Genomic DNA, 25,277 nt, shown 5'->3' with positions numbered 1-25,277 from the left:
TTTGAGGAGTCCTGTGCTGGGCTAAACCTGTGTTGTGTTGAGAACATGAATCTGAATGTGGGAGGGGCCAGGAGGGAACTAAGAAGGGTTCGGTGGCACCATCTTTGGTGGATGGATCAGGCCGCCACAAGCAGGAGGCTCTGGGTACGGCCCCCTCCCCCTGAATGCCCGCTGCCCTGCTGCATCTTTGAGCCCAGAGGGGACCAGTGGGCCTCCTCACCTCCAGGATGCTGAGAACAGAGCCTCGCAGGGTCCACCAGGCATGTGGCAGGGACGGTAGGCCCATCGGGAAGAGGTCCTGCAGCTGAAACATGAAATGCCCTGAATTAAGGGTCCTGCAGCATCGCTGGGAGCTCCTGTCTGTGGATGTCATTTCCAGAGGCTTGGGGGGACGGGGGTGGGGTGGGGTTGGCAGAAGAGGGAGCGGGTAGGAGACCCCAGGCCTGGCCTTGACTGGCCGGACCTTGCTGCCGGGAACTGTGACAGGCTGGACGCGCACGTGGGCCAGCCTTGCCCAGGTTTCGAGCACAGTCATTGGAGGAGAGAGACCCAGCCTGTGAAATGTTAGAAGTGAATGTTCAGTGAAGAGTGTGGGATTGCGAAAGGGCTTGGCACGTTTTCTCATTGCAGCTGGCTGCCTGCCGGCTCTGAGTTTCCCGTTCATAGTCCCCGCATGTGTCACTGCTGAGGATTAAAGCCCTCACGGGCGTCACCAGGAGCCTACTTTCTCCTCTCAGCCTCGGTGCCGCTGGGGCATCTGACAAGATGTGATGTGTCACTCTCGTGCTGTGCTGCGCGGGCCAGACCCCGAGCTCTTCAGAAAAAGAAAAAAGCCATTAGCATCTCCATCCAGGGCAGGCGTTGAAATGCACTTTTGTTTTTAAGAACCACCATCCACTCAGTGACTGGCTTCACTTGGGGAAAAAACCCAGCAGGCTGACCCTGAGTTACCAGCTCCCTGGGACCTGCCCTCCCCAAAGCTCCAGCCATGAGGAGAGGAGACGGTAAGATGATTTATTTGCACTTTGGGTTTTTGTTTCTGTCTTTTTTTGACTCCTTTCCCCTTTGATTAATTATACACTGATGAAGTATTTAGAAGGGACCCACGGACTCTGACAGGACAGATGATGTTCTGCTGTTTGGTGAAATGAGATTTGAAGGATTTCTTGTAGTTTTGTGGCTCTGTAGGCATATTTAACCCTAAGATATATTCTGCGAGTCCTGTTAAAAGATCACTGTTCGGGGGTGTCTAGCTCGGGGTAGAGCACATGCTTAGCATGCACAGGGTCCTGGGTTCAATCCCCAGTCCCTCCATTAAAATACATAAATAAGTAACCTGATTCCTCCCCCCACCAAGTAAATAAACACATTTAAAAAATAAATTGCTGAAGAACAGAATTAAAAAAAGCAAATCTGGTAATGCTGCTCCCCTACTTTAAGAAAGTCACAAGCTACCACACACACACACACAATCACGTGACTATGTGTGTTTCAGTCTATGGAAAATTAACTATGGAACATGTGGTAGATATATTTTATAAATAGATACTGCCTAGAAGCCATTGATGGTTACATGATTTTTGCTAAGTGTGGGGTTAAAGTGAAGGATATTGTATGTAAAGTCCATCAGCTGTAGCAGATGTCAGGATTAAGGTTTATGACTCCCCTTTATGCATCTGCAGTTTTGGACATGCATAATCTGGTCCCATGCTTGGCTGAAGGCATTGCATGACTATAAACAGACTCCGTCGGTTGCATTTAAAACAATAATATATTGTATTAACAAGACTTGTACATGCGTCCTGCCGTAAGAGCTCAGGATGTAATCTTAAAAGCTTGAGCATGTTTTTTCAGAGGCTTTGCAAGTGTTACACCTGTAGCTGTAAGGGAGACTGGAGGGCTTTCAAGGGGATAATTCAACATCGCCCTGTGTTTCTTTCTTTCTTTTTTTTTCATTTTTTTTAATTGAAGTGTAGTCAGTTTACAATGTGGTGTCAACTTCCGGTGTACAGCATCATGCTTCAGTCATACATATATATACATATGTCTCTTTTCATATTCTTTTTCATTATAGGTTACTACAGGTATTGAATATAGTTCCCTGTGTTGTACAGTAGGACCTTGCTGTTTCTTTTATACATAGTGGTCAGTCTCTGCAAATCTCGAACTCCCAATTTATCCCTTCCCACCCATCTCCTGTCCGGTAACCGTAAGTTTGTTTTCTATGTGAGTCTGCCCTGTGCTTCTTAGTGGACACCCTAGTCCTCCATACATCTTATCAATAGTGTTGTTGTGTGAGAGAATAAGAAAACAGTACAGAATCCGAGACAGTCAAGAAAGGAAAAAGGAAAGCAAAAATGAGGGCCCAGTGAGGTTTACCAAGCAATTCAGTTCAGCTTAAAACTCCCTCTGCGCGTTTGCCTCGCGGCTGTGAGGGTGCGAAGAGCTGGATGCGGGGAGGAAGTTCTGAAACGGGCAGCTAGGGCCCGGCTGCCGGGGCGACTCTCGGGGTCCGCCCCCAGGCGGCTGGAGGCCGAGGGGAGGTTTGTGTTCACTGTGAGCGCGGGGATCCGTGGGGACCCGCTGGGAGAGGAAGGAGACTGTCTGGAAGCAGTAGGGACATTTCTTGAGATGCATTTGATCTTCCTAGGAGTGGCGATGAATTTGAACAGATGCTTATGGCCTGTCTCTGCCCAGCATCCAGTTTTCAGTCATTTCACCCACAAGCCCTTTTGGGCACTGTCCACTTGCTTGGGAGAGAAACTCCACAGGCAGGGTCCCGGAGTGGCTCAAGTTCATTTCTAAACTACAGCCTTTAACAGTGAGATGAGTCCCGACCCTACTTTGGTGGGTATCAATTCTCTGAGCACATGTGTGTTGGTACGCGCTGTTTTATGACCTGCTTTTCCCTTTCAGTGATACCTTGTGAGCCGACTTGCCATGCTCAAGAATGTCTTTCTACAAAAGCTTTTTGTATATACTTCTTTAAAAATAAATCTAATTTTGTTTTATTATTATTTTTTTAATGATGGTGCCGGGGATTGAACCCAGGACCTTGTGTAGGACAAGCATGCGCTCTGCCCCTGAGCTCTACCCTCCCCCTCTCCAAAAGCTTTTTAATCACATCACAGAGGTGACTTGTTAAATCATGTTAGAGATTTGATTTTTTCCTTTTTCCTTATGAACGTTACCAAAACTAACATCCTTGTAGGCAAACCTATGCATCTCTTCCTGATTATTTCCTTGGAAGAAATTCCCAGAGACGTGAGCAGATTTGAAGCTCTTGATTCTGTTACTAAATTAATCTATTCATGTACACACCCCCTGGCCCAAATGAACAGTATGAATGAACGCCGGCTTTCCACACTTCCACCAGCATTGGGGTGTTATTTTTTTTTAAGTCATTTGAAAAAAAAAAGTGTATTAATCTGATAACTGGCAAAGAGTATTTTGTTGTCTCAATTTGCTTTAAGGACACTCTCTGTGAAAGTTTCTGGCTTCCTCTTCTGCCCCTTTGGGTTTAGCTTCTTGATTTTTTTTTTTTTTTTTTGGTTACTCATTATCAAATCAATCCTCAGTTCCAGTAACTATTGCCAACCTAATTTCTGAGGTCTTTGACCTCATTTGCTGTCCTTCAGCGACTCTGCTGAGAGTGCGAGGAAATCAGATGGCTTTGCTCTGACTTCTTACCGTTGGAAACATCTCGGGCAAATCTCAGTCCTTATGAGCTTATCTCTTTTTTATCTATAAAATTTAGAGATAAGGATTGACTTCCCACTCCCCCCACCACAGGATCGTCCTGGGAGCAGAAAGAGAAGAGCTAGCGGCCAGTTCTTTAAGTAGAAAAAAAGGTAAAAAAGGCAGATGGTACTATTACGATTGTTGTTAAAATGAAATTGGTTTATATTTTCACCTTATAAAGCATCCGGTTTTTGGAGGGTGGCCTGCGGAAGTGTCAGCAGTGTCTTCCGATTCTCAGCTTGGAAAGCTGTGTGTGTGTGACTACGTATTTCTTGGGGTTTTTGTTTCTTTGTTTGGTTGGTTGCTTGTTGTTGGATTTTTGGATATATATATTTTTACTGAAGTATATAGTCAGTTTACAATGCTGTGTCAGCTTCTGTGGTACAGCACAATGCTTCAGTCACACATGAACAGACTTGGCTCTTAGGGTAAGCAGCGAGGGCTGTGTTCCAGCACAGGGATGCACTTTAGGTTAAAAATGGGGTGCATTTTGTTGCTTATTGATCTCATTTGCATGTAGGGTAATATGTCATTCTCAAATTGCGTTGTCACTGGCCACTCGCTTTGCACTGATCCCCAGTGAGAGCTTCGCAAAGGCAGGGGCTGGTTTTCTGTGTTTCTCTCTCCGGAGCCTGGTTTGAGGTCTGACACCCTGTGGGGCACTCAATAAATATTTCTTGAATGAGTCAGTGGAAGGGAGCTAGGAACATATTAACCTAACTCTGCAGGGAACTGAACTTCCCCAAAAGGAATCACAGAAGGGTTAAAACTGGAGCTTTTCTGGGGCACATTGATTGTTTTATTTGTTTAATGTAGGTTGGTTTCTGTTTCTAGCAAGTAAACCTTTAAAGTTCTCGATGGATGTAAAGCAAATGAATACAAAAGGAGGGCAGAACCAGGAAAGTGCAGAAGGCAGCTTCTGTGGATGCAAGTCCCAGGGACTTGGCATGAGAATGAAAAGCTTTACAGGGGGCACAGAGTTCCACTCTGACCCTCGGCTCAGAGGTCGGCTGATAAGATCAGCACCAAGTGCACGCAATGGTTTGAACCTGGTATTGAATAAGGAATGATGGTGGCCAGTAACGGATACAGCACTTGCTACGTGTGGGACCTGGTTCTAAGTGCCCCATGCGTGAGGCAGTCTTATTATCTTACTTTGCAGATTAAGAAGCGGAAGCCCAGGGAAGTGATTTGCCCGAAGTGCTTAGTGCACCGCTGGGATTCATGACTCCATTTGACTCTAGAGTCCATGGGTTGGTGAACCTTAGGGACAATGATGGTGGTGTTTGGAAGGCTGATGATGGCTGTGCTGTTTACCTGGGTGTGTAGCCACTGCCATGAGTCCCCATGAAGGGTTGTGCGCCGTTCTGGCTTCTTCACATCTATTGAATGTCTTATCTTTCTCACAACCTTGCAAGACTGGTATCATTACTCCAGCTCTAGGACCAAACAGTTGGAGGCTGGGAGAAGTTCAGTGAGTGACTGAAGGAGCCGGCCAGTGCTGAGACAGCCATCAGTCCACACCAAGGGGATTAGCCCCTAGTCCACGTGCCACGTGGGTGCTGCTCCAAGGTGCTGAGAGTCCAGCTCTGCTGCACTTGGACGTGTCAAGCCGGGAACCTCAGCTGGGTCATCTCCTCCATCAGGGGTGAGGGGGGGCCCTCAGCCTCGGTCTCTGATTCTTTGTGGGCCAAGGCAAAATGGGACCCAGGTGGATTTTCAGGCCAGATACTCCCCGGCAGGATCATTCAGTTTATTATCTCAACCTAGACGTGATGAGTGTTTAAAACAGGCGGGGACACTTTCCTTATGCTTCCTTTCCATGGAGCCCTCCTCTGCACCAAGGATGCCCTAAGACTGTCTCCAGGGAGGCTGGGAGGGAGCGCGGCGAGCTGTAGCTTGGGAGTGGGGGCCAGCTTCCTTTTCTTCTAGGCAGCTTCCCCAGCTTCTCCTTGCTTAGTTGCTCCTCTTACAAAAAGGGGATAAGAATATAATTGAAATAAGAATACAATTTAATACATAGTACTTGACTTATTTTTCTGTTAAACTTTTCAGTAAGATTTTAGAATGTAACTATTTTTTTTTTTTTAAGAACACATAGGTTGTGGGCTTTTGAATAGTTAACTCACACTTTAAAGGGCTTTTAAATGGTGATTCAGTGAAGTCTTTCCCTCTTTCTCACCGGTGGATGACCGTTGTTAATTGTTCCTTCCATCTCTTTCACACTGCATTCATCGGGGTTCTCCAGCAACGCAGAACCGATAGGAGACATATGCATATGTCAATTTCCTCTTGGTTATGTATGTGTCCAGCTGTCTGTCCGTATCTGTCTATCCAGGAAGAGAGTCATTATAAGGTGTGAGTGGGTTCATGTCATCGTGGAGGTGAGAAGTTCCAGGATCTGCCGTCTACGAGCCGTAGACCCAGGAAGGCAGGTGGTTAGATGGCTTGAGAGCCGGTAAGCAATGCTGTAGCCTGCTGTCCAGCTCGAAGATCTAAGAACCAGGACCGCCAAGGCCAGGAGAAGATCGATGTCCCAGCTCATGCAATCAGGCAGATTGAGTTCAGCCTCCTTCCGTCTTTTTGCTCTATTTAAGCCCACAAAGGATTGGAGGGAGCCCACCCACACGAGTGAGGGCCATTGCCTTACTCAGTCCACCAGTTCAGGTGCCCACCTCTTCCAGAAACCTCCTCACAGACACACCCAGAAGCAACGTTTAACCAGCGATCTGGGCGTCCCGTGGCCCGGTCTGGTTGAGACATGAAATCAGCCATCACACACAGCAATCAAGCGCACTCTTTCACACCTTGTTCCAAATCCACATCTCACAAGCCGACTTTTCGCCTTTTGGTGACTTTTAAGTTGTTTGCAGTCTTTTGCTGTTAGAACCAATGTTGCAATGAACAACAAACAGCCTTGGCTGTGTCATTTTGCAGAAGTGCTCTCAAGTGTGTTTGTTGGCCGAATTCCTAGAAGTGAAACTCCTGGGTCAAAGGCTGTGTGCATTTGTGATGTGGTGTATATTTCAGAACTGCTCGGCCACCTCCCACCAGGTTATGCTAGTTATAACCTCTGCCAGGAATGTTTGAGAGAATGTTTCTCCATGTGCAACACGGTATACTAGCAAACTGGTTTTTTTTGTTTTTTTTTTTTTTTAACTTTGGTTATCTTATAGGGGAAGAGGTTAGCTCAGTGTGTTTTTGAATTTTTCACATCGTAATGAGATTTTGTTTTTTTAGACTTTGGAATGATACATTACACAGCCTTAGACTGGCTTCTTTCATTTAGTAATATGCATTTAAGGTTTCCCCATGTCTTTTCATGGCTTCATAGCTGGTTTCTTTTTGGCATTGAATGATACTCCATTGTTCAGATGTACCACAGCTGCTTTATCCATTCACCTACTGGATGGTGTCTTGGTTGCTTCCAAGTTTTGGTAATTATTCATAAAGCTTCTATAAACATCCACCTGCAGATTTTTGTCTGGATATAAGTTTTCGACTCCTTTGTGTAAATACCAAGGAGTGTGATTACTGGATCGTACAGTAAGTGTATGTTCAGTTTTGTAAGAAACCGTCAGGCTGTCTTCCAAAGCAGTTGCCCCTTTTCGTGCGGCCACCAGCAGCAAATGCGGGTTCCTGTTGCTGCACGTCCTTGGCCATTCTCATAGGTATGTGGTGGCCTCGAGATTGTTTTAGAACCAGCTGTGATTATAACGATAGGTTTTGGAGGCATTGGGGGTGTCCAGCCATGGGCTGCCACAGTCAGGGAGGGCAGTCTGGTTGCTGCCCCCGAGGGTCATGAAAGCAGCCTGGGACAGCTGGAGGTGTGCTCGTAAGGGTAAGTACCATGAAAGACACAGACGGCTGCTGAGACATGGCTCAGGGGCTGGGTCTCTATCACCTGATGAGGGGGCTCCCTGGTGAAGAGGGGGAGGTCAGAGGCAGAGGGGACAGTGGCATTTGAGCCCTGTTTGGGGGCAGAAGACGGTCTTTGCCAAGTGAGTGAGAGGGAGGGGAGCTTGGAGACGGAGGCAGGGTCATCACTGGCGGAGACAGAGGTGGGGCCCCGGTAAGGAGTCTGGGTTTATTCCGAGTTCCCCAGTCACAGGGTGAGGAGATGGCACCAGAGCGCGTGTAATCTTACCTTGCAGACCGCAGATGCTCACCTGCTCACCTGCTCACCTGCATGATATTAGGGACACCCAGTTTCTACGCCCAAGCACCGGGGGACATCATTGTATTTGCTGTGACAGATCAATAGGGGCCAGGGTGACCTTTGGCACAGGGCTGGCACTCAGGATGCTGCAGTTTCCTGCCCAGCCCTGAATTCCCGTGTGTGTGACAAGTGACAAGAGCTTTGCCTAAACACAGCCATGAGGACATTCCACAAAACTGCACTCTACCTCTCCTGGAAATGAAACTCAGTGTACAAAGGGCGTTCTTGCACATTATCTCATGCATGACTAAGTCGACTGACCATTTTGAAAAGTGGTCGTTGAGTGCCCAAGTCTGGCCTGAGCCCCGTGCCAGGTCCTGCCAGTGACGAGAAGGGGAGGAGGTGGGAGGGAAGACAGAGATGGAGAAAGTGAACAGTGGCTTACAGCCCAGTTTCGAGACAGAATCAAAAGGAAGGCAGGAAGGGGGCAGCGGACAGGCCCAGACCCTTCTGGCTCCAGATGAGATCTGGGGCCTTGCAGACCCCACCGGGGCCTGCTCGGTGCTGGGAGCCAGCACGGGGCTCAGGCTCCCCTTGCATCCTTCTTTGGAGGGTGTTCATTCTAACTTTAGAGGTTAAGTCAAGAGGTTTCCTCTAGGCCACGGGGTGGGCAAAGGCGAGAGCTGGGACTGGCCCCTGACCCCAAGGCCACGGCTCTCTGTGCTTCCAAATAGAGCAGAAGTCCTCAGCCTTATCACTGTGGTGGGGAGGGGCTGAGGAGAGATCTTGCTCTGCCCCCATCCTCTTTCACTCTGGCCCCTCTGGCCCATTTTTATGGGCTGCTTGGCCTCGGAGCCCAGCACTGGCAGCGCCCTGCAAAGGGATGTGGACAGGAGCACAACCTTGGGTGCTCTGAGCCCAGAGGAGCTTCCATCTTGTGAAGAAACAGGGGACTGAGGCCAAGTATTGTTGGTCAATCTCTCAGGACCGTCTCTAGGGCACAACTGGTCATTTGTGGCCAGAGCAGGGTGGGGGTTAGTGTGTGTGTGTGTGTTTGTCTGGGACGAAGGCCTCAGGAACTGTCGGCCCAGAAGACGTGTTCAGGGATGCAGGTTTCCATGGAGGCAGGAACACCTGGCTGGGAATGGGACGGCTGTGAGATCAGTTAACAGCTCAGGGAGCCTGGCCTCCTGGTTCAGGGAGAGGAGGGTGGGGTTTGCTCCCGAGGAGAAGGGACTCCACCAGTGCGTTCCAGGTGCTCAGACCAGACAGAGTGGCCCAAACCAACACACCCTGGGGTGGGAGTCGGGGCTGTCAAGTGATGACAATAAAGAGGTAAAGGAGGCAACCGGAGGAATACTTACAGAAGCCCAGAAACATATTTATAATACTTGGATTGGTGTCTGTGCTGATCATAATGGAAATCAATGTTTCCATTATGGATTCATCGATTTTTGAGGCTCTTGGTTTTCCTATATCTGTGTTCAATCTGGCCATGACAACCATATGTTTAGCTTTAGAGATTAACATTTCAGTGAGGACTTGAGCAAGTTTGATGCCTGAAGGCTTCAGACATGCCCAGAATCAATGAACGAGTGAATGACGACGTTGCTCTAGAACTTGGTGAGTGGAGGTTTGCCTCTTGTTAATCACTTGAGGGGAAATTATTGGAAGCGGACCCACTTATACATTATCCTCCTGCCTTTTTTCTAAACATGCTGAACTTCTTGACAAGGAGTCCCTTCTTCGACTGTGTCCGCTCAGCCATTTATGCCGACAACATATTCCAACATGGCTGCAAAACCAACACATTCCAACCCCAAAGATGGATGTGGCTTCCCTCATTCTACTCCTAGACCTAGTGAGAGAGCACATGACTGGAAATCCTGGGACAACTTTCTCAGGCCTTTGATGACCTGCAGTTTCACTTGCTGGCCCTCTGCTCTCTGCTCCAGGCTGATTTGCAGCCATCCTCCTCTGCAGGTGACAACGGAGCTGGCGCTCCATTTCCTGAATGAACCAGGCTTGGCCACCATCCATCTCCTCCCGGCAACGTCTGGGTGCTTTACAGACACTGCCCGTGCTCTGTTTTTGTAAGAAAGGCATTCTGTGCCAGGGTTATTTTCTAGCCTGTGAAATGGAGAATAGATATTATTTGAGCTAAAATTAATGCAAATAAAATATATATAATAACATAAAGATTCAAGCATAGTAGGGACTCAGCAGGTATATCTCTGGAAGGATTAAACGGACTCTGCCTGAAATAGGTGGGAGAAACCTGGCTTCACAGATCATACTATCCATCTGTTAAGAACAGTCTGTACCTCAGAAAGGGAACAGAGAACGAGGGCTGCGAGGGCTTGGAGAACAGGGAACCCTGGTGCACTGTTGGTGGGGATGTAAACTGGTGCAGCCACTGTGGAGAACAGGATGGAGGCTCTTCAAAAAATTAGAGGTAGAAGTACCCGTCTGATCCAGCAGTCCCGCTTCTGGGTATATATCCAAAGGGAGTGGAATCAGTATCTCAAAGAGGTATCTACGCTCTCGTGTTCATTGCCGCGTTCTTTACAATAGCCAAGAGACGAAACAACCTAAAGTGTTTGTCAACAGGTGAATACAGGATACAGGATACAGAAGATGTGGTGTATGCTGGCCATGCAGTGAATATTATTCAGCCATGAGAAAGAGGGAAGTCCTGTGTTTTGCAACAACATGACTAAAACTTGAGGGCATTAGGCTGAGATAAGCAGACTGAGAAAGACAAATACTGTATGATATCACTTATATGTGGAATCCCAAAAAAGCCCGACTCAGAGAAACAGAGACTAGAATGGTGGTTACCAGGGCTTGGGGAAGCAGGTGGGGGAGATGGGGAGATGTTGGTCAAAGGGTACAAACTTCCAGTTACAAGATGAACAGGTCAGGGGGTCTAATGTGCAGCATGGGGATTGTAGCTAATATATTGTATTTTATACACTTGAAAGTTGGTAAGAGAGTAGCTCTTAAATGTTCTCACCACAAAAAAGTGGTAATTACGTGATGGGATGAAGGTGTTAGCTAACGCCGTGGTGATCACCCTTTGGCAGTATAAAACCGTATCAGATCAATGCACTGAGTACCTCAAACTTACGCAACACTGTATGTAATTATATTTCAGTTAAGCTGGAAAACCAACAAATAAAAAGAATAATCTGTAAAACGATATGCAAAGATTCACAGGATTTCTTTCCTGGAGAGAAAATACGTGATTACAGTCAGTGGTGCCGTGGTGGGTACACTTCGAACTGTTGATTGAAAAAAATCTCATGTGATACTTGCCATGACAACCTCTTTTGAATAAATTTCCCTTAAGGTTTTAAGCATTTCTCTAGATGAACACAGTGGGTTACTGAGCTGACTCATATTTTCGCTTTTGTAATAATGTGGGAAGTCACACCTGCCATCCCTCACCGTGCTCAAATAGTTCTCATCAACCTCAGATTCTGAGATTTATTTAACTGCGAGATCAGAATTCTAAAATTCTTTTTCCCGGTTGAAATGTTTAAGAAATTTTGTAAGGTAATGTGACTAGGTTCATAGGAAAGTGAAAAATGCAGGGGGAGTGGTGCGGGGGTGGTTGGAGACAGGCACTTCCTTTAGTCTGGAATTGATGTCCGGAGCATGATTTATTGTCCTAGGGAAACCTGCTGTGGGTGAATAAGCCCATGAATCTGGACTCTCCTGCTCTGCCTGGCCCCTATCTGCCTGGTCAGTGTAGAAGACTGTATGGCTGCTTTAGAGGGACCCACCCAGCTACACACAAACAGAACAAACGTCTGTTAAATTTGATCACCCTCTGTGGTCTGGACCAGTGTCTGTCCATCCCGGCTGTATATTAGAATCACCTGGGGAGCCTTAAGAGCTGCTGGTGCCTGGCCCCATCCCAGAGGCCCTGGTATCATTGATCTGGGATGCAGCCTGGGTAGAGGCATTTTAGAAACCTCTCTGGGTGCAGCTGGTATAATGTGGGTTGAGAACCACTGACCCACAAAGCAGACAGCCATCATTTCTGTAAATTGCCCAAGTAAACAAAAAGCTGGCTAGAACCAGGCTGTCCTGAGTGACTGCCAAATCCTTCTGCTAGGGGAATTTAGGGCTGTTTCCCAGAAAACCTTGTCCCTGGACGAAGATCACGGGCTCTCTGTCCTGTCAGTGTGGTTTGAATTTTCTGAGGGATGGTGGGTGTAAGTAGTGTAAATGCAGCCTCTTTCATTCATTTGGCAGAGATTTAAACAGCTGCTCTGCTCAAGCCATGGTCGGTTAGGGAAGGCGCCTTTAAGCATTTGAGTGAGTGTCAGGGAAAGAAGAACTCGGCAAGACAGAGTCCGGGGTGCCAGGGGCACCAGAGACAGGGAGGTGAAGCCAAGGGCTCAGAGGAGGTGGAGATGGCCCCGTACCCTGGCTGGAGGGGTGGCAAAATCCTAGAACACCCTCTGGAAGGAGGGTACAGTATTGAGGATGGGCCTGGGAGGAGGAGGACTTCACTGGAGGAGGAAGGATGACATTCTGAGTATAAGGAAAGATTGGGGAAACTGGCAAGAAGATGCAGCCAAGAAACATCCAGGAGAGGAGGGACTTTTGCTGAGAAAGGTGGAGTCGAGGGAGGCTGGTTGGGCCTGGAACTGAGAGTGAGGGGGTCTGGGCTTCATCCGGAGGAGTGGGGAGCCCTGCATGGTGGGTTCTGAGGGCCAAGAATGAAGCAAAGGTCAAGTAGGAGCTTGCCCAACACTACTTATCCAGCTAATCCGGATGCTTTAGAAGGAAAGTGTGGTTTGAGCTAAGCCTCTCTTTTGACAAGGTGGGGAAGAAAGCCCACGTGGGTGACCTAGGTCAGTTTCACAGCCAGGAGGTGGGTGTGTTGTAGCCTTAGGGCGGTTCAGACTTTTCCTGGTTGTTACCTTATTCGTGTCTCCTTTTGTCTCCCTTCTCACGCTTCTTTTCTTCCTTCCAGTCCTCCTGAGGGAGACATTTGAGAGCCTCCCCTCTTCCCACACACATAACCTCATTGTCTCAAGTAGTAAGAGTGAAACCCTGAATAGAAAAAAGATCGTGTGGCCATTTAGAGGTTTGACGGTTTGCACGGTATTTACTTTATTTTTTGGCCACGTTGACTCAAGTAAATATGGTGACTGCTTTTTTCCCCTTCTTTTTCAAAATACAAAAATAAAATGGAAAGGTCAGCCAGGTTGGAGCACAAAAGGGCCAACACACTCCTGCCAGGGATGTTTCTGGATTCATTTCATTGCATCTGACTGCTCTTCAGGGTATTTTGAGAATTTTATTTATGGGAAAGTGCTGTGAGTGATTTAGCCTAAAAGGGGAGGGGAGAGAGAGCAATTTCCCTCTAATCGAGATCACTTTGTCTAAGTCTGATTTTAAATAATCTCGTAGATGGAACAGATTGGTGGTTACCAGAGGCAGAGGGTGGGAGGGATGAACTGGGTGAAGAGGGTCAAAAAGTACAAGGTTCCAGTTATAAAATAAGTAAGTCCTGGGGAATGTAACAAACAGCACGATGACCGCAGTTAAGAATACTGTGTTGTGTATCTGAAAATTGCTAAGAGATTCGATCTTACAAGTTCTTATCGCAGGAAGAGAAATTTGGAACTGTGAGTGGTAATAGATGTTCACTAGATTTGCTGTGATTGCTTTGAAATATATACAAATATCTGATCGTTATGTTGTGCACCCGAAACTGATCTCATATGTCAATTATACCTCAATTTTAAAAAGTATTTTTATTGAACTATAGTTGATTTACAATGTTGTGTTAATTTCTAGTGTACAGCACAATGATTCAGTTATACACACGTACATTCCTTTTCATATTCTTTTTCATTACAGGCCATTACAAGGTATTGAATGTAGCTCCCTGTGCTGTACAGTAGGACCTTGTTTATCTATTTTATATATAGTAGTTTGAATCTGTTAATCCCAAACTCCTAATTTATCCTTCTCCCCACCCTTTCTCCTTGGGTAACCATAAGTTCATGTTTTATGTCTGTAAGCCTCTTTCTGTTTTGTAAATAAGTTCATTTGTGTCATGTTTTTATAGATTCCACATTTATGTCATTTTTTTATAGAAGCCACATTTAAGTGATATCATAGTTTTTGTCTATCTTTGACTTATTTTATTTAGTATGGTAATCTCTAGGTCTATCCACGTTGCTGCAAATGGCATTGTTTCATTCTTTTTTATGACTGAATAGTATTCCACTGTGTATATATATACCACATTATCTTTATCCAGTCATCTGTTGAAGGACATTTAGGTTGCTTCCATGTCTTGGCTGTTGTAAATAGTGCTGCTGTGAACATTGGGGTGCATGTATCTTTTCAAATTAGAGTTTTCTCCAGATATATGCCCAGGAGTGGGATTGCTGGATCACATGGTAAACCTATTTTTAGTTTTTTGAGGAATCTCCATACTGTTTTCCATAGTGGCTGCACCAAATTACATTCTCACCAGCAGTGCTGGAGGGCTCTCTTTTCTCCACAACCTCTCCGTTTCTTCAGCATTTATCGTTTGTGGATTTTTTAACATTAGCCTTTCTGATCAGTGTGAGGTGATAACTCACTGTAGTGTTGATTTACATTTCTCTCATAATTAGTGATTCAGTTTAAAAAGCCTTTATTGAATGCTTTGCGTTGCGTCGGCCACATTAGAGGATCCGTGCTCTTCCCCGCACCCCTCTCCACACAGGACAGATGGTTATTGTCCTGAAAACTCTTGGGTTCACTTTTTCCCACGTTGGAAGTAACAGGTGAAATCATCTTAGCAGGCTTTCTGTGATTGGTCCTAGGGTTTTCTTTATGACAAGGCTAACATTTTTCTAGATAAGATTTGCATATCTATAGTTTCTCAGTTCTGCTTCTCACTACTCTCCCGTTAATGCATCATTCCACCGCAGTGTGTGTTTGACCTAGTTTCAAAGAATCTAATGTTAAAGGAGGAAGGAAAAAAACAATTTTAAAGGTAACGCTCCTCTCCATATGAATCTTAGATATGTGACAAAGTCAGGAAGTAAAATACTGAAAGGTCTTAGCTTTAAATATTGGGCAGTATTGTCCCATAGCTGTACCTTTTCTCATCAAACCACAGGTCCAGTGTGGGATTGGGGAGGCAACCTTACTCCACACTTCAAATCATAGCACCTTCCCCACCTGTCTTTGGGACCCCAAAACAACACAAAGAACCTGCCAAATACCACTATAAGCACTTCCCCTGTGTGTTCACCATTCTGGCCAGGTGGGCTCTGTCACCTCCAGGTGACAAGTGGGGAACTGAAACTGAAAAGCCCAACTGGAAAGGGGAGAGCTGGAGGCACCTTGGGCCTCTCCTGTCTATGATTTAACGCTGCCTGTGGCGTCCCCAGCACGCAGGTTTGCAGCGTCCCCAGGCACATGTGTTTGTGGCATCCCCAGCACACAGGTTTGGAGTCCCCAGCATGCAGGTTTGCGGCACGGCCAGCACACATGTCTGTGGCTAGCTCTCCTGTCGACATCACAAAAGAAAGTGTTTGCATACATTATTGTTAGTTACCTCCGACTTCCCAGGTCTTTAGACAGCTGCCAACATTTTACTTCAGTCAGTTCTGCACTCACAGAGCTGTCTTTGCGTCTCCATCCTTTCTTCCGGCAGGTTCCCTGCTTGTTTATTTATTTAGGTGAGCTTCACCTTGTTCCAGAAAGGACTTGAGGCAGCCTGTTGCTTGTTTAAATGTTTGTCCAAGTCTGCATGGCCCCGTGGGGGTGTGTAATATGGGGTTTGTCGGAAAGAGCGCTTGTGTGCGGGGCGCTGCTGGGCAGAAATTACTGACTCTGTCTGAGCACTTGAGTTTTAAGAGTTACTGTCATTTATATCAAGTCTTTGAAGAAGTGCCAAAACTATCTCTTAGGTGTTTTCCATCACAATCATGATAAAGAATGTGTTTGGAAAGAATCAAGGAAAGAAATATATGTATATTCTTTAAAAATTGCTCAAAATAAGTTTACAGCTCACCTAGGAGCAAAGAGTGTATTTACTGGAGGGTAAAAGTTAAAGCCGTCATAACTTCGTGCTGAAGTTAGACTGGACCTTTTTTTCAATAATTCACGCACGTCTAGTTAACACATAAGCTCCGTACCGCACTTCGGAGGAGTGCCTTTGCCCACGCAGGGTTTTCCCTCTCGAAACGCTTGGTGCTGTTATGTGACGCTGGGATCCTCACCATGGAAACCAGATTCCACTTCCTTTGATCCGCGGAGAATTGGACAATAAGTTTCGTGCCACTGACAGGTTATCGTTTAAACTTAACTGCATCAGACTAACTTCTGGAAGGGAAACCTCGACGACACCATCGCGTGATGCGATTGTAACCGTCACTGAAGTGCCAGGTGCTGAGAGACGCAGGTGCACCTGGCACCAGACGGCCCCTGGGCCTCGCAGGGACGGAGTCTGGAGCATCTTAGAGAGATGACGTAATGAGTGCAGATGGCTAGCTCCTGGTCATGTGGGTGGATTTCGGCTGTCAGCTATTCTCCTGGTCGTAAATCCCTCCTCAGAGCCCATGGTGGCTCCTGCGGGGACACAGATGGACAAACGGTGTCGTCCCGAGAGGGCTCCATCAGAGACCCTCCCCGGGTTCTCAAGGCTTCCCTTCCCCACCTCCACGTGCTCACCTTTCACCTGCTCGGTTGGCTCCATCAGCCTGCGTCTCTGTCCTGGGGGCTGGCAGGTGAAAACATTTCAGCAAGGAGACTTTAATGTGTGTGTGTGTGTGTGTGTTGTATGATGTGTGCTTTTTGTGTGTGTTGTGTGTGTATATTGTGTGTTGTGTGACTGAGTGTGTTGTGTGTGTTGTATGAGTGCATGCTTTGTCTGTAAATATTCTGTGTTGTAACTGTTCTGTGTGTGTTGTGTTTGTGGCATGTGCATATTTTGTGTGTGTGTTTTGCTGGTCGTGTATGTTGTGTGAGTGTGTGTTGAGTGAGTGCTCAGCTCCAGGCACACATTTCACTGGGTAAATATTTGTTAAATGAAGGACAGGACATAACTCCCCCCGTGAAGTCCGTGGTATAAACTCACAGGCCAGGGATCTAGTCTGGCACAAACAATGCCTTCTTTCCCCCTTGGTCATAGGTCTTTGTAACCTCATTACTGTTTCTTGGTCTGGGCTTCCCGAGGAAGTGAAGAGTTTCTGACTTGCGTTGAGACCAGTCACGAGGATGCGCTTGGAGTTAAGTCACGCTGAGAGGCCAGAGTGTACATGGCGGCACACAGTGAGGTGAAGGATGGGGATAAGGGAGACATTTAAAAGGGAGGAGCCCCAGATGTGAGAGCATCCAGCCCCACTGGGGTATTTATTGCCCAGGAGTGTCAGCCAGTATGGTGGGCCAAGCCCTTCTTGCAGTGTTGGCTACACAATGTCAAAGGAGAGCTCATGTTAATAAAAACAAGTTCTAAAGGGAAAGCTCACATCATCTGTGCTTCAAAAGGAAAGGTGAGCAAAGCTGAGAGGGTCTCCCTGGGGCTGGTCCGTGGAAAAAGACCTCTCTTGTGATACTTGGAATGCTACAAGATTTGGAATTTGAAATGCTTCTGCTGGAAGGCTGATAACTGAGGACATCACAAACCCTGGAGGAGGGATGGGATCAGGTCAAGGACGAACAAGCAGACGCAGGGACGAGCCAAAGAAAACAGCGTCTTCCTCTCCAACTAGTCGCTTTGCTCCGAGGGAAGAGTCAGGAGGTTTAGGACAGGGTTCTCAGCTTCAATAGACTTAATGGTCTTTTTCTTAATACATATATTATAACATTCCCTTTACTATCCTATAATGAGATTCATTGATAACCTCACCTACCTACATGTTATATTAAGCATGTAACTACATTACACTAAGTATGATGCAAAGGGGAAATGAAAGTTATTCCACACATGGTTCAACGTGGACATCCGTGGAAACAGCTGAGCTGGGAGACAGAAGGGGCCATCAGAAGCCGCAGGCACATGCAGCGAAGTCAGATATCATGAGTGGCGTAGCCTTCAGTGATGTGCTTTATCCCGTGGCAAAAAATCTTCCTTAAAGTTTCGGAAAGAATAGAGTTCTTCGTCCCTTCAATTTTTTTTATGGTGGCTGCATTTCTGGAAAATTAAAAAAAATATATATAAAAACACTACAAAAAATACTTCCTGTTGTTTTGAAAAATGGAGTCGTGCTCCGGGCTCAGATTTCACATGCACTCAGGTCTGATGGGGTCTCTGAAGTGTTGTAGTGTGGGGGGCAATCTGCTGTGCGATGCTGTCTTGAGTATTGCAGGACCCCCAGGAGCCCCAAACAAGGCACCCTCCCACACACAGGCAAACCAAAGCACCTCCAGCCATACTTAAAACTCCCCTGGGGCATGTCTCACCTGTCTGGAGGTCTCATGGTCTCATAGTCATGGATTGGAAGGGCCATTAGCGGCCTTCTTGGCTTGCTGGTCACCATGTGTTGGTCTGAGGAGCAGCTGAGAGCTCTTTAAACATGCAGATTCCCAGGCACCACCTGTAGAGATTCTGCTCAGGCGGTAGGAACAGATGCACAGCCAGCTGTGGGGCCCTCTGATCCAGGCACCCCTCGGTCTGATTGACGAGGTTCCCTTCCCACGTCTGGGACCAGTGGCTGGGTCTGAAGGAGCTGTGTTTCAGTGCGTAGTATCAACAGTGTCAGCTTTTTCCCCAGCCCAGGAGGCAAGCTGTGACTGGGAGTAGCTGGTCTCAGCTCCCACACACACTCCTCCTCTGAGCCCGTGACAGCAGCAGACCTGGAGATGGTGGACGGGTGATTCGAACTTGAGCTTTCTCTGCTCTGCTGGTTCCTCCACTTTGTCAAGGGTGAGAAACACTGTGCCCAGGTCTCCATCCCTCGAAGTCCCATTGGCTGAGTCAGCTCCCCGCCTGCTTTTAGAAGGATCCAGTACAGGGAAGTTGTCCAGCTGAAACTCAAGACCTGCGTGTTTATGGGTAGCGCATGGCGAGGTGAAACAAAGATGGCATGGAAAAGAGCTGGGAAAGGAAGAGAAAGTATTATGAAACGGAGGAGATGAAAAATCCTGAGATCACATCCAAGGGCTTTCAATGGGTGGAGTTAAATGACTGGTTCATTTATTCATTACCTGAGTTAAAATGTATTTACCACGTGTAAGGCTTCCTCCTAGACAATGGTAACGTAACAGTGAATAAAACAGATCGAAACCCTACCCTCATGGTGCACACATTCTAGTGGAAATAGTAGGTAATAAACAAGATCGCGAGGGAATATATACAATAACTAGATGGTGACTCACGCTGTGAAGCACTGGTAGGGTAGGAACGTGTTTGCATGTGTGTACATGCACACGTGTGTGTGCGCGCACATGTGCAAGTGACATTCATGGCTTGCGATGCCTATTTGGCAACGAGGAGGGGAATTTCTTTGGCAGGGGTGATTTGGAGTTTAGTAGTGTGGGAAGAGCGGGAAAGAGATATTACAGTTATGAAGGCAGGAAGTGATTCAAGTTTGTGTAAAACTTTTTAACAATGAAAAACGAAGAGGGACAGAACCAGTTTAGCACGGCAATGATTACATTTCTGAGTTTGCGTAAGGTGTGTTGGGAAACTTCTGGTCGCAAACCAACGTTTTGTTTTCTGGAAGCCCTTTACCATCTTTGAGTGCTGTTCAGATTTCAGTGCCTGAGAGTCCTCTGTGGTACTGACTAACTTCACCAGCCGAGCACATGGAGACCACGTTCTTTGTGCACTTCCCGCCTGAGATGTTTAGACTTGTTTGTGCAGAAAAATCCCTGCTTTTTAAATGCGGTTTTGGTTGGTGTTTTCGGAATGAGGAACTTATCAGCTGGGGCGACTAGTGTATGTATTCTTTTAGCCAGAACTATTGACCCACTCTTTACCAGAAAAGTCCCAATTCCAAAGTGACTTCCCATTAGAAGTTTATGTCTCATAAAGCTTCAGTAATATTTGCTTATTTGTGTAATATCCAGTTTAAAATACTCTCAGGCACATACATTATCTGTAAATTGCTCAGTAACTCTGTGGTGTAACCGGGCAAGTGTTCTTATACCCATTCCACAGATTCAAAGAGCCTCAGTGAGTTCCCCCTGTGTAACTAGTGTGTGGCAGGTAATGATCGTCCCTACCGTTGACTATGCATGAGTCAGACGACGTTTAAATGCTTTTCACATATTAACTTATTCAGTCCTCATAACAACCCAGTAAAGTGGGGGCTGTTGAAAGCATTACTGTCAAAACTCAGCCTGACACAGCTCGTAGGTGGTGGAACTCGGATCCAACCGGCTGCAGGCAGACTCCACTGTCTACACTCAGAACCACCAGGCTACACCCCTTTTGTTCTGGAAAGCATATCTTCCAGCTCCTATGTATTGTAGGGTGTTATTTTTAAAAATTTTTTATTTTTATTTTTACTTTGCAAACAACACTGCCACAACAGTGACACATGGTGGAGCAGTAAAAAACAGCAGTGTGGATGGGAAAGGCCATCAGCTGAGTTCCAGTTTGGTTATAAGCTTGCTGGAGTGTCTGTTTCTGTCTATAAAACAAGGGGATGGTGATATTGTTCACAACGTGGTGAGAAATAAATGTGATGCCCTATTAGAGCATCTCACGCATTGCAGACATGTAACAGGTGCTTGGCACGTGTACATTTCCTTCCTGCATCTGTGGCCTGTCACCAGGATCCTGTCAGAGGAACAGTTAGGAATGCAGGGCCGCAGGAAGCTGGGGAGGGCGCTGGCTACTTTGCATAGCCTTTGAGAAGCTCAGGGTGGGACTTGCGTAGCCTAAAAGAGCAGCTGAGAGTGAGGGCACAGTTCCTCCTGGGTAAGGCTTCGAGGGGCTGCTGTTCAGTGAAATACCATTTTCCAGTCTGGGTGACAGGTAGAGCCGGGGTGTTGGGGTGATCCTCCCTTCTCATCTCTTGATTTGCGCTGGGTCCTTGCTTCTGGGAAGATACCACCCTGAACTACATGGTGGCCCCCACAGGGCTGCCAACACTTTATGTGGAACAGAAGCGCTCAAACTTTTGATTTAAGGACCCCTTTCAATCTTAAAAATTACAGAAAACTCTAAAGAGATTTGTTTACATGGGCTATTGATATTAACTGTTTTAGAAATGAGAACAAATTTAAAATGCATTTTTATTGATCATTTAACAACAATAATAACTTCATTTCCTGTTAACATAAGCAACATCTCTTTTATAAAAATGATTAGATTTTAAATTTTTTTCTGGCATTGTCTTACCTTGTTCACTACATCGTTCTGGAAATCTCATTAATATTTGGCTCGACAGAAGACAGCAGAACTCTCACATCTGCATCTGCAGTCAACCTTTAAATACAGTAGAAAACTCCACTGTACACTTGTGAGAGGCTGCATGTGGAAAAGGCATAGACCATCTCTGAAGGATTAACAAAGTAGATTTGACCTTGTGGGTCAAAGGGTCTCAGGGACCTTTGAGAACCACTAATGTTGGATATCTTTTTCTTTTTAACAATCTTTTTTAACATTCTTACAATTCCCTCTCAATGTTTCCCTCCTGACATAACCGACCGTGATGCTAATGATTCTTCCTTCAACATTCTCGGGTTTGGCAACCCTGGAGAGAGTGGATTCATGTCCCCTCCTCTCTCTCCCTCCGTCTTCTCGTCCCTTCCTACCCTCTTCCTTCCTTCACAACTGTTCTTTCCTTCCCACTCTCAGTGGCACAGCCTGGAGAGTTTTTCTGTTCAGGCTGGTGCCTCATGACTGGTCTCTGTGCCTCTGGGACCTGACGGTTGCCAGGCTGTCCTCTGTCTGACAGCATCCACGATTTACTTCCTTCCCCAAAGTCTTGATCTTGGCCACTAACATTTATTAATTCTGGATTATGTTTTACAAATATTTTGGAAACATTTACAACCAAATTAAAAGAAAAACTGGTGTGTGTGCGTGTGTGTGTGCATGTGTGCGTCTATGTGTAAAGAATTTTAGGCGTGTTCATGGCCAACTCTCATATTTATAAACTGCAGAATCCGTGTAGCAGAATCCGTGTAGCAGAATTCTGCTGCCAGCCAAGACTGAGTGATACGGCCCGGATTTACTTTCTTACCAGAGACAACGACACAAAGCACCATATAAAATGCATGAAACCAGGGTGTTTAAAATACTGGACATCAGCCAGTGAAGGACGTGAGCCCTGAGAAGCAGCAAACATCAGATGGACCTTACAATTGTTCCTGCCCACTGACTTGAGAGAATTTTCATGCCATGGAGTGGGAGTGTCCATCCAACTCCCCAGGGAAAGAGGATGCAGGCAGAGTTCAGCGAACTTCCTGAATTGATAAGATGGCGCTGGGAGCCAGGGGAGACTAGGTCGCCTACAGTTCACAGGAAGGATGCCAGAGGAGAGAGCTGCACCAGCCATAACTTCAGATCTGCAGAGCGTCGCCTGTAAGAAATTGACAGAGTTCCGATCTGTGTGTGTGTGTGTGTGTGTGTAAACCACCTGAGGCCAGAAAAAGCACCACCCTGAAAGGATTAGGTGAAATATTGGATGGTGTGTGAGGCCAGGAATAACTTCTATTCCTACCAGCCAGGCTGGAAAACCTAATTTGCAAGCATTTGGTAGAGGACCAAGAAGGATCATGCTTCAACAGACCCCGCCTAACAACTCATAAAAGCAAGACCAAAAAAGCAGCCAAGGACACATGCAATTGAAGTCACCAAAAGGAAGGAGGCGGGGGTGACAGATGAAATCTTTGAAATTAATGACTAGAAATTTTCCAAATTAGATGGAGATGATATTTTGGATGAAAACCAGCTTGCCAGAGAAGGAGCCCTGTTCCAGAGGTCCTGAGCTGCCGAGGCTTTAGAGCAGCAACATCCAGGACATTCTACACTGATGGGCACGTTGTATGGCTGTGAATTCAATATGGCGGCCACCACTGATGTGTGGCCGTTGAGCTCCTGAAACGTGGCTGGTGCAGCCTGGGAACAGACTTTTTCATTTTATTGAATTTTAAATAATTTAAATAGCTTCATGTTTCTAGAGGCTACATGTGTGGGATAGTATGGATCTAGAATGAGAGGGAGTCTTTGGAGCCGTGTCCTGAGAGCCCATACAGAAGTCACACCCAGGGCACCTGCCGCGTCTCCTGCCCAAAGTCTGGTCCAGCCTGGGTTCTGACTCTTTCATGCCGTTACTGGGGCTTCACTATGGTCACTCTCAGGAGGACTCAAGGCCCAGTGGCATTGGCCTCCTCTGAGGACAGTACCAGCTACGTTCTAGACGATGAGCTGAGCTCACCAGCAGGTCTGACCCTCCCGGAGCTGGAACAGCTCAGCATCCGCCATCAAAGCTCTTAATTCAGTGACTTGCTTATAAGGATGAGAGAGGCAAAGAAGGAATCAGTGGTCCACGGCCTCTTCCCCCAGCCCGTGGACCGCGCTCTCCTGCCCGCTCAGGGCAGTCCCAGACAACAGTGATTATTGGTGGATAGCAGTTCACCTGCTGTTGACTTGTTGCCAAAATAATTGTTCTGAGGAAAGATGAGGAAAGGAATAGGTGAGTGTTGGCACAATTTTTGGATGTTAGGGAAATGATTCAACACCTAGGCACTCCTGAGTCTGCCCAGATTTTCCTTCTGCATCTCTTTGTCAGAAGCCATGGCCTAGTCTTACTCTTCCAAGTACCTTTGCTTACTTCTCATGGAAGTAAGCACTTTTTCTTGGAAAATCATTGATTAACAGCACTAGAAATGAGGTCATCCCTGCCGTTAGTATTGGCTGCAAAGCACAAGGTTGTAACTATTTCGTTTACTAAAAGTAGTATATTTAAAGCTAAATCTATTTGACCATCTCATAATTCTCATTTTTCCTTTGTTTGCTGGTGAGATAGTCATAATCATAAACTCAAAGAAGCCTGTAACTGGGCAGGGTACAGAGTGATGCTAGAGAGGAGAGAATAGATGGCATTTAAAATCTGAGACACCTTGCAGGCTAGGCTGACTCTGTACGGTCCAGGACAGACCATGGAGAATCAGGGCGTATTCCTGAGTATGGTCATCGCTTTGCTTGTTTATTACTGTGGCACTAACTCAGTGACTTAAAACAACGGTGTTTTCTTATCTCTCAAGATTCTGTTGGTTGATGGGACTCAGTTGAGTGCTTCTCCTTCGAGGCCTGTCCTGTGGACGTGGCCAGATATGGCTGACTGGGGTTGATTGGCTTGACATCCAGGACGGTGCTGGCTGCCGTGGCTGGGGTAGGTTCTGGCAGTCAGCTGGGGCTGTGGCCTGGGGTGCATCCATGTGGCCTTTATGTGGCGCTGGGTTTCTAGCCGTGTGGCAGTCTCAAGAGAGTAATACTTCTTCCTTGGCAGCTTTGGGCACCAGGAGTGAGTGTTCCGAGGCACCCTGGGAGAAGCTGAAAGGTTTTGGATGATCTTGCTTCGGAAGTCCCAGAAGGTCAATTCTGTCTCATCCTTATCGGTTGGAATTGGCTGAGTGAGTCACTGACTCAAGGGGAGACCCAATTCAAGGGGAGGGGAATCAACTTCACCCTTCAAACAGAGGAGGAGGGAAGCATTTGCAGTCGTCTTTAATGTACGACAGTGATTATATGAAAAGGAAACTGCTCAGAGAAAACAAACTGGCAGTTATATTCAGAAAAGATCAAAGAGTTGAGAGTCTAAAACAGGAAATCTGGATGCTGGAAGGTGCTTGGAGAAAAGGGAAAGTGACGAAATTTAGGGATGAACTACAGAAACTTTCAGAGAACTGAAGATGGTGGGGCCGTGCAGGATTGCGAGGAGACAATGGTAGATTTAAAACTATGCTTAAGGAAAGCAGGACTTTTGCTGCCTGTCTTGCATATGACTCAGCACAAAGGTTTCTTGGATGACGTCGGGAAGTTGGTGACGGCTGCCTTTTGGATGGTGGTGGATGATTGGGTTATCGGTGCTTTCAGTTTTGTGTGTTGAAGCATTCGCCAAATCGAAGACAGCTGGTGCCAGAAAGAGGGGCCGCCAGCCCGGTTCTGTGAGGCGTAGCAGTCCCTGGAAGTTACAAAGTGGATCGGCCTCCAGAACTTGCTGCGATCTTTCTGTGTTGACATGGGAAAGACCAGGTCCAGGAATCTCTGTGGTCATGTGCCTCCACTGAGCCAGATGGAAGCTGCGTTAGAACTAAGAGTTGGCCAGGCTGCCAGCCATGTCTGTCTTTTCTCCTTCCTCACAAAGGAGGTTAGGAAATAGTCTGTTGTCCATGGAAGCATTTTGGTGCTTTATACTTTCTCCCGGGCTGTCAGCTCTGGTTCACACGT

General features: G+C 46.6%; 1 protein-coding gene across 4 annotated transcripts in view; it reads left to right on the top strand.

Annotated features, from left to right (window-relative positions):
- The first annotated feature begins 654 nt into the window (after positions 1-654).
- IL1R1 (interleukin 1 receptor type 1) overlaps positions 655-25,277 on the top strand; it is a 58,856-nt gene continuing 34,233 nt past the window's right edge. For all 4 annotated transcript variants that reach the window (XM_010991899.3, XM_031441050.2, XM_031441052.2 and 1 more), the window contains exon 1: positions 655-1,004. The gene's annotated coding sequence lies outside the window, so the exon portion shown is untranslated. The remainder of the gene's footprint in view (positions 1,005-25,277) is intronic.

This window comes from Camelus dromedarius, chromosome 33 (assembly GCF_036321535.1).
Source record: "Camelus dromedarius isolate mCamDro1 chromosome 33, mCamDro1.pat, whole genome shotgun sequence".
Classification (NCBI taxonomy): Eukaryota; Metazoa; Chordata; class Mammalia; order Artiodactyla; family Camelidae; genus Camelus; species Camelus dromedarius.
The sequence above is the reverse complement of the archived record's forward strand: the minus strand, read 5'-3'. Positions and strand labels throughout refer to the sequence as shown.